Source organism: Astyanax mexicanus, chromosome 23 (genome assembly GCF_023375975.1).
Source record: "Astyanax mexicanus isolate ESR-SI-001 chromosome 23, AstMex3_surface, whole genome shotgun sequence".
Taxonomy (NCBI): Eukaryota; Metazoa; Chordata; class Actinopteri; order Characiformes; family Acestrorhamphidae; genus Astyanax; species Astyanax mexicanus.
In genome coordinates, this window is record NC_064430.1 from 6458119 (window position 1) to 6475808 (window position 17690).

The window sequence follows — 17690 nt, forward strand, 5'->3', positions numbered from 1 at the left end:
TATACGTCTGTCACGGCTGTGTTAATTCCGTCTGTTATTTAGTTTCATTTCTCTGAGTTTCTGTTTGGTTTGTGCTTTGTTTTCCATTCTTTGATAAATAGAACTTGCATGTGCGTCCGCTCTCCTCGTCCGTCCTTCACACAGGGTTACACACACATATATATATATATATATATATATATATATATATATATATATATATATATATATATATATATATATATCCTCGTGAGACCCAGACTTTTTGACTTTTAATTTCTCTTAAATTTGTGATAAATAGGACCTAACTAGTATATTAAACTGTTTTTGTACAGGATTTTTTTTCCACATATGGAGACAGTAGTTTATTTTATCTTTTAAAAACATTCTTGACGTTTGGGATCAGAAGGACCCATTAACAGTCCAAAAACAAAATTTTAGCTTCCTACAGTAAGTTAATAAACTAAAATACTATTTTCAAACATAAAGTTGGATGACATTTTTATCTGGCCCATGATTCTGTCAGGCGTGGCTGTAGAAACTTGTGACTGGGATTCCTGCTCTTGTATTCAATCAGTTGAGTTTAATGTTGTCATTGGACACTAGATGGTACGGGTAGTGTTTTCATATGAGGTCAAAGGTCAAGGTTTTAAAAAGTGCAGTATCATAGTGCAGAGAAGCTGAAATGTTATGTCCCCTTATGAGTATGCAAGGTCTCAAGAGGATATATATGTATATATATATGTATATATACAGTACCATGTAATATGCCAATATGTCAAAAAAATATATATAAAACACAATGAATGCACTGATGTGTTGCCAATTGTTTCTTTGAACTCACAAAATCTATCTATCCATCTACTGGTTGACTACATACACTGGCTTGCAAAAGTATTCATACCCCTTGGACTTTTTCACATTTTTCACCTTATAACCACAAACTTAAAGAATTTAAAGTGGTAAACAAAGTAGCACATAACTGTACACATAAGTGAAATAAAAATTATACACTGTTTTAAATTTTTTTTTATAAAATAAAAGCAATCAGCACCCTTTACTCTGAAATCCCTAAATAAAATCTAATGCAGTCAACTGCCTTCAGAAGTCACTGAATAAGGTAACAGAGTGCAGCTGCGTGTAAATTAGTCTCAGTATAAATACAGCTGTTCTGTGAAGTCCTCAGTGGTTTGGCATCATAAAGTGGCATCATAAAGAAAATCTCAGCCTCTAGATGTGCAAAGCTGGAAGAGATGTACCCCAAAAGTGTTTGAAATCTATGTATCATTGTTGTTCCACACACTAAGAAAAGTAAGTACAGATTTGTACTTAAAAGAGTACAAAGCTTGTCGCTGGGGCTGTACCTTATACTGAGGTACAAAAAAGTACCTTTTTTGTAGCCATGTTTTTTGTGCCAGTAAAGATTATAAAAATGATAAACATTATCATCAACTAAATGTGGCTTAAAAACTTGATGATCCAAAATTGTCTGGCTTTCAAATAAAAAAGGTATAATTAAAATATATATAGTTTATTAATACAGTGATACAGAATACTGAATGTACCTTTTGGCTGGTTAAATGGTACAAATCTGTACTTAGAGCTGTTAGAAAGGACTTTGTACTTCAGAGGGAACAAATCTGACCCTGTAAAGACCAATATTGTACCTTTGAGGGTACAATTATGAAGAGTGTACTTTTGAGTACAAAAAAGTACTCATATCGTACCTCTGTTTTTTAGAGTGCACTTCACAATTATGTGCTATTTTGTGTTGGTTGATCAATTAAAATCTCAATAAAATAGATTGAAGTTTGTGGTTGTAAGGTGACAAAATGTGAAAAGGCCACTGTAGGTTGTTGAAGATGTTAGTGATGGTCATTATTATTATTATTACAGTTTCTGTATGAGGACGTGAACTGTCTACGACTAACACTGGAAGGGGGGGGGGGGGAGAGTAAGAACTGTCAGAAAAGTAAAGATTGTGGAAGAGTTTATCTAGCGGCGCTCCTTCCTCTACCCACTGTTTTCTTATACAGCCAGAGCTTTTGAGGTGAATGGAGCGAAAATGAAAAACGTGTCCGATCTGTTCACCACTGTTCCTCACCCAAAGCACACAGAAGAACTGCTTGTCTCATAGTTTATGAGTTTCAGCACTTGTAAATTTACATCTCCTGTAAAGGGAAAAAGTCTGGCGTGATGCTTCAGCTGAGTTATTAGAGTTGGAACTAACAGGACATCTGTCATCCATCACCATAACATCATCACCGCTCGCCGTCGCTGCTGATGTGAGGAAGAGGAGGCTTTACTGGCATCCTTAGTGTGTCAGCTGGCCATGGAAATGGTGTGTTTATGTGTGTACATGTTTTGCTATCTTTTTAATGACCAGGTATCTGTCAGAGTGCAGCAGGTGAAGAAAATATTATATAAAGAGTATATACAGCTCTGAAAAAAAATAAGAGACCACTTCAATTTCTGAATCAGTTTCTCTGATTTTGCTATTTATAGGTTTATGTTTGAGTAAAATGAACATTGTTGTTTTATTCTCCCAAATTTCAAATAAAAATATTGTCATTTAAAGCATTTATTTGCAGAAAATGAGAAACGGCTGAAATAACCAAAAAGACGTGGAGCTTTCAGACCTCAAATAATGCAGGGACTTCAGAAATTAATATTTGATGGAATAACCCTGTTTTTTAATCACAGTTTTCATGCATCTTGGCATCCTGTTCTCCTCCACCAGTCTTACACACTGCTTTTGGATAACTTTATGACACTCCTGGTGCAAAAATTCAAGCTTGGTCTTCCTCTTGATTACATTCCAGAGGTATTCAATTTGGTAAAATCAAAGAAACTCACAATTTTTCGGTGGTCTTTTTTTTTTTTTTCCAGAGCTGTATTTAACAAAATAAGAAAACAAACAATAAATCAGGACCATAAAACAAAAACAAGATAAACAAACAGATAGGGATACTAAAGCTGAGACCACAAGAAAAATAAACTGTGATTGATAACATTGAAAATAACAACCTAGTGGTGAAACAGTGGTGAAAATGTACAAGAACCGACATGGGAACACTAAAACAAAGGGGATAAACAGGAATCACCTGAAGAAGGTAACGAGGGGGCGGGGTTACAAATGAGACACATGGTAACACAAAAGGCTAAGGCAGAGACAAGCGAGAACAACACAGGGCCAAGTGCTAGGAAGCACATGGCTGAAAAAAAAAACATGAGAAAATGGGGAAAAAAACAAAACAAAACATGGAGAGACACAAGGGAAAGGACGAGAATGCAACAATGTCCTTATTAGCATAGTTTTATGTCATTATTTGCTGGTTTGAGAGGATATTTTTGTGGTCCTCTGATGTTTAAAGGTTTTTTTTTTTGTTTTTAAAAAAGGTAATTTTATTGTAAAGAGCGAGGTTAAGGTATAAGGTGTAAGTGTCTGTATAGTATCAAATACAGCTATAATTATTATTGTTATATAAATGGATGGTCCTCACAAGAATAGCAAAACCAATGTGTGTGTTTGTGTGTTTCCATCTGTGTTTTGATTATTTTGTTTCCTTGTTTTAGATTTATCTCTCGATCTTCATTCAGCGTCTTACTGTATGCCATCATTCATTTTTTAGGCCAGTATTCTTTCATTACATCAGTGTAGAACTTTTCCATTCAGGTTCCCAGCTGCCATTTCTATGGTTATTCACAGTTAAATCAACGTTATATTATGTTTAGATTTTGAAACATGAATCAACTTTGATACTGTGAAAATATGCTTCAACATCCTCCTCTCAAAATTAAATAAACTATAGGTTAGATTATATTTTTATTCGTACACTCTTAAACACACCTTCTTATTCAATGTTTTTTTTTATTATTATTTAAAAATTTCCTGCATGAAAAATGAAAAGTGAAGTGATCCAGACTATGAAGGAACACATAAGGAATCATGTAGTAACTTAAATACTTTGTGAACCATGAGGTGCTCTTTTATCTGTGGTGGTTTCTGAGGTTGATCTTGTCCTGATCAAAAGAGGAAACTCTTGCTCTTCCTTTCCTGGAGCAATCCTGATGAGAGCCAGTTTCATCATAACGTTTTTGATGGTCATTTCATCTGCAAGTGGGATTAATAATGAATAATTGTTAATAAGATAATTAATATCTTATGGGAATCACAGACATTATGAACTTAAACTTTAAGAAAATCTGACGACAGAATGATTTAATTTGTCTGTGGCTCTGTTTTGATTAAACTATGATTCATACAGCCTGTGTAAAACATACTGTATAGAATTACCTGGAAGTTTCATTCCGCTCTATGCAGTCTAGGAATGTTTCATTGTGGTTGGAATACAAGAACGGAAACATTTTGAGTGTTTGTTCCACTTGGAGCAAGAAAATTGATTTTTTTTTTTTCTTATTCTGCCTCTGAGCCCTGATGGAAACATTAACTGAATCAGATTTCTATACTTCCTCACTCTAAATATTGTGCAGTAAACCTTATACTGTAGTACACTGACACGCCAAAAGTCACGATGTCAGTAACACGTTACTTAGTAACGCGTTACTCTAATCTGACCCTTCTTTTCAGTAACGAGTAATCTAATCTACTATTTCCAATCCAGTAATCAGATTAAAGTTACTTATCCAAGTCACTGTGCGTTACTCTCTCTCTCTCTCCACCTCACTCACTTTACATTTCTCTCCTGTCTCTCTCTCTCTAGCGCTCGGCGTGTCTTTAGTTTCCGCCCGTTCTCGTTTTTCCGCCAGTTCTCGGGCTCCCTATCTCTTTATAAAGGCGTTTTTTTCCTGGCCGCGTCCCAATTCACTAGCCAGGGCAGCGGTCTGCACAGATCTGATTGGCAGAGAAGAGCCTTTGAAGATTTTACACCACACGTGATTGGTCTGCAAGTTTTCTGTGCAGCAGAGCACGTATACCGCAAAGACAAGAAAAGTTCTGACGCTCTAAATAAACTCTGTCAGAATTAAATCCTTTTCAGTAGTTTATCGGTATGAATCCGTATTGGACAACGTCTGGGTCCGGACCCGGACCGCAGTCTGCAAATATGTGATCCCTGGTCTAGACCATATACACGGTTCTGTTTTATAAAACCACTCCTTGCTGCCCTGCAGAGAACAACAGGTTCAATGTTCAGTTTTACAGTGTTAAATATGTCAGGTCAAGAAAGACTTTCAATATATATATATTTTTTTTTATAAAAATAAGTATTTATGTTAAGTGAAATCAAGAAAGACCATATTTTATTTTTTATGAAACAATTATTTATGTTAAGTTAATTCAAGAGAAATGGTCTTTTATTTTTATATAAAAAAAAACATTTTTTTCAGGAAATAAAAAAAAAAGTAATCCGTAAAGTAACTAAGTTACTTTTTAAAGGAGTAATCAGTAATCAGTAATCGGATTACTTTTTCAAAGTAACTATACCATCACTGTATAGGAGTATCCCTTTGGCACCGGTCACAATCATTACCATCCACTGTGCTCTCTGTCCACTGTGGGTGGGAATGCCTTCTATGACCTACAGTTCCAGTCAGACCTTTGGACACACCTTAAATTCAGCTGTACATTTAGGCCCAATCCAATTTCACCCCTTGGCCCTACCACTTACCCCTACCCCTTGTTTTTGGAACAGAGTTAGAAGGGAAAGGGGTGAAATCATCCACTCTTAGAATTGGGAAACCCTTTAAGCTCCCCATACGTCATCAGGAGCACTAAAGTTCAGTAGCCTAGCCCTTTTTTAGGGTATTTCATGTCTTCATAAAGGGGGCATATGGTTCAGAAATGTATTATTATTGTCCATTTCTTAATTCCTCTGTGATCTGAAATTAGCTTTGATTAGCTTTCATTTTACTTTATTTTTCCATTCCGCCTTAAATACTGCAGCCCCTGCCTTTGGTTGCACCATTTAAGGTGGAACAGGAAAAGTTAGCTAGCTATAGCAACTAGTGATCTTTTTTATGCTTGTTATGAACAATTTGGCCATAAAACATTGAAAATACATATAAACTACGAAAATATAGTGCTAATGATCACTTTTAACAAGGAAAATATTGACATTCTCATACCTCTTTGTTTGAAGTGTGAAAAATCTCTATATGAAGGGCTAACAAGCCCTATCCCTTGCCCCTACCTCATTTCTCCAAGGGGTGAAATGGGATTGGACCTAATACTAAAGTCATCCAAATTATGAATCTGTTAAACAAAACAGAATATGTTTTATATTTTAGATTCTTTGAAGTATCCCCTCTTGCACATCTTGGCTTGATTTTCTCAGTCAGCTTTATGAAGTAGAGTAACCTGGAATTCAGGCTTTCGGTTAACAGCTATGCTGAACTCATCAAGAGTTAATTACTTGAATTTCTTGCCTCTTATTGTGTTTGAGAGCATCAGTTGTAAAGTAGTGAAGAGGTAGAGTTACAGGTATACAGTGAATAGTGAATATTTGAGTAATGTTCTAATCCAGATTATGTGAAGCAAGAACTGCTCAACTAAATAAAGAAAAAAATACTTTAAGAAAAAATGAAGGTCAGTCAATTTGAAACATTTTAAGAAATTTGAAAGTATCTTCAAGTGCAGATCATCAAAAACATTATAATGATGGAACTGGCACTCACCAGGATCACCCCAGAAAAGGAAGAGCAAGAGTTTCCTCTATTGCATTTCTTAACCTGCAATTTGCAGTAAAGAAAACAGTAACTTGCTCTTATGACCTACAACAATGTAACATAAAGAGGTGAACCTAACCCAAAATCACCTCCTGAAGTGTTTTATACTTTGCTACTGTAGTGATTCTGTACAGTTTATATACAGTAGTAGACAGATGATAACATGACGGCATTCTGAGCAGGAGTTCAGGAGTATGTTTAGTGACCCTCCACATAAAGAGCAGATATGCCTCTTTCTTACATCCGCTCTGTGACCCCAGAGAGCTTTTCGAGTGGAGAGGGATTGTTTTAAAAGGCACGGCGGTTTGAGTAATGAGAGAGACATTCCCACTGTTCTCCAGATTGTAATGAAGATACCTCTCCCTGCTCTGCATTCTCCAGATAGCTCCGCACAGTGGCTCGATGGCTAGCCCGAGGTTTCAATTGGAGCGTGTGTTGTCAGCTTAGCTGGGCTGATATTTGGAGATATCAACAAAGACTTTCTCCAGTGAGCGGCTGCCAAACGGACCCCCCCCCCCCCCCCCCCCCCTCTGTCTAGCCCCTCATTCACACCACATCTGGAAATCATTTGCAGGCCGAAGGAAATATTTCAGTGTGCCGTGTGCTGCTGGCCTGGGTCCAGGGTGTGTGTGTGTGTGTGTGTGTGTGTGTGAGAATGAGAGAGAGAGAGCGAGAGAGACAGAGAGAGATAAATTGAAATAGAAGAGGCTAAGATAGAAGACAAATTACAATCACTATATATATATATATATATTATATCAGTTTATATATGTATATACATTAGTGCATCTCAAAAAATAGATAGAATAGTTACTTTATTTAAGTAATTCAATTCAAAATGTGAAACTCAAATTTTATACAGATGTATTAGCGAGGCAATTATACACTCTGGAAAAAAAATAAGAGACCACTTAAAAATTATGACTTTTATTGATTTTACCAAATTGAAAGCCTCTGGAATATAATCAAGAGGAAGATGGATGATCACAAGCCATCAAACCAAACTGAACCGGATGAAATTTGTGCCCCAGGACATAAAGTTTTCCAAAAGCAGCGTGTAAGACTGGTGGAGGAGAACATGATGCCAAGATGCATGAAAACTGTAATTAAAAAAACAGGGTTATTCCACCGAATATTGATTTCTGAAATCTTAAAACTTGCATTATTTGAGGTCTGAAAGCTCAGCTTTTTTGTTATTTCAGCCATTTCTCATTTTCTGTTAATAAATGCTCTAAATGACAATATTTTATTAGGAATTTGGGAGAAATGTTGTCTGTAGTTTATAGAACAAAACAACAATGTTCATTTTACTCAAACATATAGCTATACATAGCAAAATCAGAGAAATTGATTCAGAAACTGAATCGGTTTCTTCATTTTTGTTTCCAGAGCTGTACAAGACTAATTGGTACTTTTGGCAGTGTGGGCAGTGTGCCAAGTCCTGCTGGAAAATGAAATCCGCATCTCCCTAAAAGTTGTCAGTAGCAAAGGGAAGCATGAAGTGCTGTAAGATTTTGTGGGAAAACTAAACTGCACTGACTTTAGACTTGATAATAAAACACAGTGGATCAACACCAGCAGATGACAGACATGTCTCTCCAAACCATCACTGATTGGTGGAAACTTCACACTAGACCTCAAGCAGTTTGGACTGTGTGTCTCTCCACTCTTCCTCCAGACTCTGCTCCCTTGATTTACAAATGAAATGTAAAATTTACTGATGATCAGTGATGGTTTGGAGTGGTGCTAGCAGCCAGTTCCGAAGTTGTGCTGACATTTAAAGAGACATTACCACCCACAGTGGACAGCGCAGTTTGGTGTTAATGATCGTGACCGGGAGTGTCTGGTAAGAATTGCTTTGCAGGACCATGTGCATGTCCTGCAAGTGAATGCAGTGTTCTTTAGCTTCCACAGGACATGGTACATATAGGATACAGAGTCAAATGCATGGAGACTCTGTAGAGTTAATGCAGTAGAACGGAAGCTTGCTCAGTAGGTTTCTAACTCCGTGTTGAGTTGGAGATGAATGCAGTGTTTCTGCTCTTGGCGTGAGTTGTATAGAGGAGCCGGGTGTTTGCTCTGGCTCAGCTCGAGCTGATAGGGAGAGGTTGTGGACAGTAGCTAATTGTCATGATGTGGTAAGACCATGTTTGATCATGCTGGACTGGGAAAATGCTTGAGACTTAAAGTGACGCCTCCAGCTGTGTGTGAATGTGTGAGTGTGTATCACTTCTCTGTTCAATTCAGATGTTTATGCTATATAGCATGCTGTGAAGCTTTCCAAAAGCACCTAATAAAACTGGACGAGGTTCATACTTACAGTATTTATCCTTTCTACTAAGCTGCCATATTGTTTTTTTTTTGTATAATAATATTAAATAATAAGAATGATTTAACAAAGTTTAAATAGAAAAAAAAACTAATCAGAAATATGATAAAACACTACTCAAAAATGGCGTGGGTTTAGCTTTATCTTTAACTCTCCAGGTTTAGCTTTATCTTTAGCACTCCAGGTTTAGCTTTATCTTTAGCTCTTCAAGTTTAGCTTCATCTTTAACTCTCCAGGTTCAGCTTTATCTTTAGCACTCCAGGTTCAGCTTTATCTTTAACTCTCCAGGTTTAGCTTTATCTTTAGCTCTCCAGGTTTAGCTTTATCTTTAACTCTCCAGGTTTAGCTTTATCTTTAGCACTTCAGGTTTAGCTTTATCTTTAGCACTGCAGGTTTAGCTTTATCTTTAGCACTTCAGGTTTAGCTTTATCTTTAACTCTCCAGGTTTAGCTTTATCTTTAGCACTTCAGGTTTAGCTTTATCTTTAACTCTCTAGGTTTAGCTTTATCCTTAGCACTTCAGGTTTAGCTTTATCTTTAGCACTTCAGGTTTATCTTTATCTTTAGCACTCCAGGTTTAGCTTTATCTTTAGCTCTCCAGGTTTAGCTTTATCTTTAACTCTCCAGGTTTAGCTTTATCTTTAGCACTGCAGGTTTAGCTTCATCTTTAGCACTTCAGGTTTAAGTTATTTTTTAGTCAGACCTTTAATAGGTGGTTCCAAAATAACATAACTTAAGTACAGACCTATTTCAGCATAATTTAGTTTAGGCCATTTGAGTTGTTTATTGTTTAGAAAATGACTCTGCTCATGATGCCAGTTAGTGAGTTGATGTGAAGAAGTCTGACATGCTGGGCTGAAGGTCAGTGGCTCTGTGGCTCTGAGCTATCTCTCCTAAGGGGGAAATAAAATGATAAAATGATTTAAAGTGGAGCCACAGGTCAGTGCACACACATGTCCCTCTTACTTTGTTCATGTTATTAGAGTAGAATGCACGCTGTTCGTTTAACAATGTGGAGCTAGTATAGAGTCCAACTAAACCGTGCTTAGTGTGAGTACACCCTTAGAGCTGCAAAGATTATACTATAGAGCAGAGGAAGCTAGACTCACTGTGTCGTAGTGCTTTTAGCCAACCAGAGACAATATTTTTGCATGTATGAATATTCATGAGCACGAGTCAAAATCCAAAACTATACTGCGAGCACAAAAGGCATGTTATATTAAAATGTACTATATTTTTTATAGTTTATTTGGAGTGTGCTTGGACTCAAGCATTGCTGTTCTTTGGAGAAAGATTACATATTTTAAGTTTTTGTAGTTTTTGCTTGGTTACAGAAAATTTCAGTTTGACAAGTTTATTCTCACAATAATCCTTTCCAAAAAAAATGTTTCCTCTGACGAAAAAAAAAGTCATTTTCAAGATGTTTAAAGCTTCAAAAATCCATGCTGCCTTTAGCAGGACTAACTGGGAATTTATGCAAAATTATCTTTAATAGGAACAACCATATACTACAGGATCAACTACAGTTTGCCATGTACTTGAAGAAGAAGTGATAAAATTGAACAATTTTAAGTTTTTGTAGTTTTTGCTTGGTTACAGAAAATGTCAGTTTGATGAGTAGGTTCTCACAAGAATCTATTACAAGAAAAAACTTTAGTTTTCTTGGAGTGTGCTTGGACCCCAGCATTGCTGTTTTTTGGAGAAAGATGTACTGTATGAGCTTGACAGGCCCAACAAGGGGCTACTATAGGGGCTGGCAAACTCTTATTGCAAAATAGACTGTGGTTAGCGAGACCCAGGAGTGTTTGGGCCTCTTCTTCTCTTTTTCTCACTTTCCTTCCTTCCTCACTGCCTTGGCAAAAAGACTGAAACCTACAGAACATGTCAGCTCAGCTCTGGCCTTCAGGAGACTTCAACTTTCTCAAAAAAACCTTTTTTTCCAAGTATCAGAGTAACAGCTGTACCCCGAGCTCCGTCCATGTACTGTATTAGTGCAGCATCAGCAGCCCCAGATCATTTTAATGTCAGATGCTATTTATGTGTAATTACATAACAGCTTACAACTACTGAACTCCACAAATGTTCCACAAATTAGCGGTTAGCATCTTTAAAACCTATTACAACAAGAGCTCTGTTTGGAACAGAGACAAACGTGTAATTAGTCAGGCAGGATTACATAAGCAGTCAAGGAGGTACGTATCCTGATCAGCGGTGGCCTTATTATCACCCTTTTTTGGGATTGAGACGATGCCAAGATAAAATTAAGACCTCAGCACTGTCTCAACACTGCAGTTAAAGTTCTATTCGGGTGATATTTAAAAGCTTAAAAAGATACAGCAGCCTAAGTTGCCTTTAACTGGATTATCTGGAAATTTACACAATGTGATCTCACATAGAAATGATGATGTAAGTCACAAAAAACACAACCTATTTGGAAGCACAGTTGAGATATAAAAGAAAATGTACCCATGTACTCAAAGAAAAACTGATAAAACTGAACGTTAGATTTGACATTTTTCAGTTTTTGCTTGCTTACAGAAGATTTTGATGATCACAAGAATTCAATGCAAGAGAAGATGTTTCTTCTGCGCGTAAAAATTAGCAATTTTACAAGATGTTGTGGCTGTGATGGCCAGTGTTTAAAATTCAAACAATCAAAGCTGCCTTTATCACTACTAACTGGGTATTATTGTATTTCTAAACAAGCAGAAGGCAGAAGCATTACAAAATATTGTGCTATCAGTGAGCTGAATGACAATCCCTGCTAACCCTAATATATTCATTCTAAAAACTGGGGTGTCAGGTTTCTTTTCGTGGGAGTTCTTCTTCTGGCCACGTCGCACATCTTTATGCGTACTTACGTCACACGTGCAACCTCTAAAAGAGGATCCGGCTCAGTTTTACTGAACACGAGCTGCTGGTGGAGCAATGGAGACTTCATTAGGGAAAACTCAGAGCTCAGTTGCTCATTCACTCATAGCAAAAAAAAACAAAGAAACGAAAGAGTGAAGCAAGCTCCGAAGCCAAAAAGGAACATGATAGAGAATGCGCTAAAACCAGGATTAATATCGGATTGGCATTTGAACGATAGAGAGAGCTCCATAATTCCATAACCATTCACACCTGGAATCAGATTCATCCGGTCTCAAAGGAGACTGCATTACACCCACCCAGTTTAAAATGATTAATCCACATGCTCGGTGCAATTACCCATTCTCACCATAGAGGGCGATAAATGCCCCAAATCCCAAAAAGTAATAGACATCAGCTATAAATAGAAATGACCATATAGCGTAGGTAAGTTTATTTCTCCCGTTCACTTGTAGTACTGCTGAGCACATACATATCGAACGAGTCTGCCATGTACTTGAAGAAGAATTTATAAAACTATTCCAGGTGACTCTACCTAATGAAGACTCTGAGATTAAAATACTAAGAGTGTGCAGATCTGTCCTCAAAGATAAATGTGATATTTATTTAGAAGAATCTAAAGTATAAACCATATTCTGGTTTAATACTTTTTTTAGCTGTAATGTTTTCAATGTTAAATTTACCATGTAACAAATCATAAAAAAATAAATAAAACACATTGAATGCAAAGAGCTGTGTGCAAACTTTAGACTGGTACTGTATGTTCTATTTTAAAACCACTATTTGCAGGATTTAAAAGAGTCTGTACCCATTCAGAGAAAGAACTGCATTTAATTTTCTCAATTTAATGCTACACGAATAAAGCTAATACAGCATATTGAGTACACCAACACATTTATTTAGTTTACTCTGTTTACTGACTTGCTGAAAAATAAGCGTGCAGCTGTGAAACGGATGTGCAGATATGATTCAAGTAAATTCGAAACACTGCCATCTTTTCTCAGTGCTGTCTTTTCTGACTTTTCCCTGAAAAAGAGCTTCTTGAACGTATTATCGGAGTTATGGCAGGCTTTCTGTGGTCAGCAGAACTGGTATTTGGTCACGGGAGGATAAAGATTTATTGAGCTTTATTGTGAAATACACTTTTTCACAATACAATATAGACCTAACCAGTACTGACATTACCGTCTACAAATATGCATTGAAATTCGTATGGAATTATATAGTGTACACATACACTGCATAAAAAATATTCCCCACAGTGAGACCACCAGAGTGTTTGGAATACAGATTTCCTTAGAAAGGCATTGATGTTTAGCATTTTAACAATAGACCAGAGTCCGAGCCCAAGTCGTGAGAAATTGCAACACAAATTTTCTTGACTTGAGCCTGAGTGAATTCCTGAGTTCCTGAGTTACTGAGATCCTTGCCTGGAGTTAAACAGGGTTGGATATGAGATTTCCTCATATCCATCTCAGGTCACTCATCTCCGCTGACATCCCCAAGCAAAACCTTACTGCTTTCTTCTCGTTCTGTGATGTTGAAAGCAGACCCCGGTCCACACAGCCGGCTTTGTGCAGCTCTCGGGGTCCAGGAAGGTGTTTTTTAGGGTACAGGATATTTTCCTCGGGTGATGAATGTGTTGGTTATCTCAGGAATCCTGTGGTTTCAGACCTGAATGGCTCTTTGAAGTAGAAGTAGTGGAAGTGATCTCTAGTGGCGTGCAGCATGGCTCTATGTTAGGCCCACTCACCTTTGTTCCAGCTGAGCGATGTAGAATATACACTCTGCCTTTCCAAAAAAAAAAAAAAAAAATGCAGGTAAAAACAGGTTTAGGTTCAGCAACAGTATGTGCTGAAAGAATGAGGTCAGCTGACTACCTGAATATACTGAATATAGACCAGGTTTTTTCTGGATCAATGGATTTTTTCTTCCCTGATGGCACGGCCATATTCCAAGATGACAATGTCAGGATTCATGGAGCTGGAATTGTGAAAGAGTTCAGGGTTCAGGGAGCATGAGATCATCATTTATCATTTTCACACATGGATTGAGAGAGAATTCACCACAGAGTCCAGACCTTAACCTCATTGAGAATCTTTGGGATGTGCTGGATTGACGAAGGTTGTTGAAATGGCCAATTTGGAAGTGAGGTGTATTCAGGTTAATTTCTGTCATGTTTGCAGAGTGCAAACCAGACTTTTAACTCAACAATAGACAGAATAAAGAATAAAATCGGTGGCACAGTGGCTTAGTGGTTAGCACGTTCGCCTCCCAGCACTGGGGTCTTGAGTTCATGTCCCTATCTGGGCAGAGTTTCCAAGTTCTCCCCGTGTCTGCGTGGGTTTCCTCCAGGGACTCCGGTTTCCTCCTACAGTCCAAAAACATGGAGATCAGGTAAATTGGATATTCTAAATTGCCCAGAAAAATTGAATACTCTAAAATGCGTCTGGTGAGTTTGTGTAAAGTGTGTGGTATGTATGTAGGTAAGTGTGTGTGTAAATGCGTGTGTACGACTGTGCCCAGAAATGGATTGGCACTCTGTCCTGGGTAATTGCTGTAGTGCCCGATGCTGTCCTCCAGGTAGGTGGTCATTTCCGGTTGAGAGTATGCTGTGCGCTTTTGGCTGCCGCTTCTCACCGGAGTGTGGATGAGTGTTGATGTGTAATGTGCTTGTGTGTAAAATGTGTTAATTGTAAAGCGTCCTTGGGTTTCTAGAAAGGCGCTATATAAGTCGAACTTCATTAAAATATCATTTTTATAACTTTTAAATGAGCTGCTGATTTATCTTTACAGCGTGAACACGCAGGACAGTATCCTCTGCTGAGATACACAAATTGCCTCGCTGTTAAGATACGAATGTGCCAAAGTCTCAAAGAGCTCACCTGGCTCTTAAATGGAATGACAACTGGCACACTGACTGCTTTATTTCATGTTACGCCCAAAACGAACCCATGATTAATTAAGAGAATTAATACATGTCTTTTGTGTGTTTTGAGCCTGCAAGGCATATTTTTTTGGCTATGTGATACACATTTTACTAGTGTACTATAGATAGCTGAAGTAGAACCCTATGTGGACTCTAACTGGGCTAAATGTCTCTCACCTAGAGGTACACTACCCAAAAGTATCCTCTGAAAGCCTTTTACACCATCTTGTGGCAACCGTAATGACCTAATCAAATGACTCCTTTATTTATTTATCTGTATATTTCTCCCTGAGCTCTTTTGCAGCTCTTTTGGGTGGAACAAATGGTTGTTATTTCGGGTTGGACTGTGGTTTGCAGCACTTTTTATCACACCTGCTATGTGTACTGGTTTCTCTGGGTCATTTCAGTACAGCAGTGTCTCACACCATCCATTACACTGTAGAAATCTTTAAGATTAATATTAATAGTCCATCTGAACTTCCTTATTTGTACTGTGGTGAGTGCCAAATCCTACACTTCACATGCATCCTAAAGACGTCTGGTACAATCCTTCTTCTGTCACCATCGACACGTGCTGTTTGGATAGGAACAGTATCTGAGTTCAGAGAGGTGAAGCGAGGGAAAGAAAGAGAGAGAGAGAGAGGGAGAGAGGGAGAGAGAGAGAGAGAGAGAGAGAGAGAGAGAGAGAGAGAGAGAGAGAGAATGACTTAATAAAAGAGCTTTGAAGGAGAGGGACTGTAGTTCAGCAGTGGAAACACAGCTGATTTTGGTTAGAGCTTTAGTAAAGCTGCACTTCAGAAATAGATTTTTTTTTTTCTTTCTGATCTGCATTTCTGATACGTATATATTTCATTTTCCGCTCATCAGCACGGGCCATTGAAACTCAAGCTCCTTAATGAAGGTATTTGTCCGTCCTGGAACAAAGTTTAAAAGACTTTTACACTCACTCTTTTCTTTTGTCTAGCGTCTAGATCTCAATGGGGGCTGAACTCATATTGTAGATGCCCATAGCTTTAAAGCAGTTTAGCATCAGTTCTGAACAGACATGTATAAAGTACTAGAGACCCAGACCTCCACAGAGCACTGCAGTGATTAGCACTGTGATTAGCACTGTGATTAGCATGGTGGTGGTGTATGAGGTGTTAGTGAGTGTTGGTGTGCTGTTGGTGCAGTGTGTGGATCTGATGCAGCAGCAGTGCTGCTGGAGTTTTTAAACACTCTGTTAAATCACTCATTGTTCAGTGTACAGTGTTGGTCATCCTCTATTCCAGGGGTCAACAATAAGCAACAAGATGTGGCCCTCAAGCATTAAAAATCTGCCCCATGAGATTGTTTGAACAATAATGAGCAATAATAATTTTCTTATAAGGAAGTTTTTTTTTTTTCCCAGCCGTGTCCCAATTCACTAGCCAGGGCAGCGGTAGTGCATTGGACCATGACCCTGTTTATTTTTTCCTTTCTACTTGCGTTTACCTGCTTTGAGATCAACTTTTCTGCAACTGGGTTCAACAACCCTCTGGGCTGGAGAGCTACTAGTCTGTAGCACTTCAGCCCATTACACTTCATTTTCCAGAACAGATTGTTTTTTAGTTTGTCCACCCCTGATCTAGTCCTTCATCAGTGGTTACAGGATGCTGCCCACAGGATACTGTTGGTGGACTATTCTCATCCTCCTTTTTTAATGTTTAAAAACTCCAGCAGCACAGCTGGAGGTGAAAGAAGGATAATAATAAAGAATGCCCACATAACCGTAGCCTCCAAAGGTAATGCAATGAAAAAATATGAAAAACTCTGAACAGAATGCCTTTCTTTCTCAAGACAAGGCTGTGTTGTCTTTCTCTGGCGACGGAGTGATGATTTTGAGAGCACACACCTCCACAGACACCTAAACACATCAGTGTGTTTATTTTCCTAAAGGTGGCAGAGTAACTCCCACGCTGGGTGCTGACCTTTGGCTGGTCTTCAGTTCTGAATGCCTGAAGCAGCAGGATGCTCCCTGAAGTGCTGCTTTGGGTGAAGAGAGAGCTGAAATACAATGACAGCCCAAACCTTCTTCTTACATGTTCACACGCTTCACACACACACACACACACACTCTGGAGAAGTTTGGCAGACATGACTAATCAATCCAGACTAAAATGTTCAGGTTAAACCAACATCCACAACTGTTTATATTGCACAAAGTAACAAAATCGTGTAACACTTTATTTGAAAATAGGGGTGTCACGATTTCGATATTTAATCAAAATCGAAATTATGTCATGGTCTCGAGTATCAAAGTCAAAAAGAGGATCAACGATCCCTCCCCCAAATGGCGCAGCACACTGTAGCTCAAAGAGCAGCCCTTTCTCCAGAGAATGTGGACATTCTCATCTTCTTAAAGAAAAACTTGAAAATATAAAAATAACAGTTGTTTAGTCTAGCCTCAAATATGTTAATAGTTTTGGTACCTTAAGGAGCATCTTTCTCTCAGATAAAGTTAATAATATATCTTTGTTAAAGAAAAAAACTCGTCATTCTCAGGGACCGAGTCTTATTTTTCAAGTTTAACTGTTATAGTAGGATAGAGTTCAGTTTGTTAAGGCTCTAATTGTTCTATAATTTTGTACATGACTGTTCCTGTATTTTTTTTTATTATTTAATTTGTTATGTTGCACATTGCTGCTTTAATAGTGCACACTTCTGCTACCAAAAAAACACTAGATGGCATTACATATATATCTAATTAAATTATTTAAAATTGACCATTAGTGCCTAATGTGGTGTATTACAGATCACTTGTATCACTTTGCATCACTTATATCAAGCCCACCTTTTGAAATTAGATATTATAAATTTGATGAATCAAACCAATGACTGACCATAGACTAATCTAAAACTGGCATAGGCCTCTCTG

At 37.8% G+C, this 17690-nt stretch overlaps 1 protein-coding gene across 36 annotated transcripts in view; it reads left to right on the forward strand.

The window, feature by feature from the left end:
- itga11a (integrin, alpha 11a) overlaps positions 1-17690 on the forward strand; it is a 126625-nt gene that overhangs the window by 29838 nt on the left and 79097 nt on the right. The gene's annotated exons all lie outside the window — the stretch shown is intronic.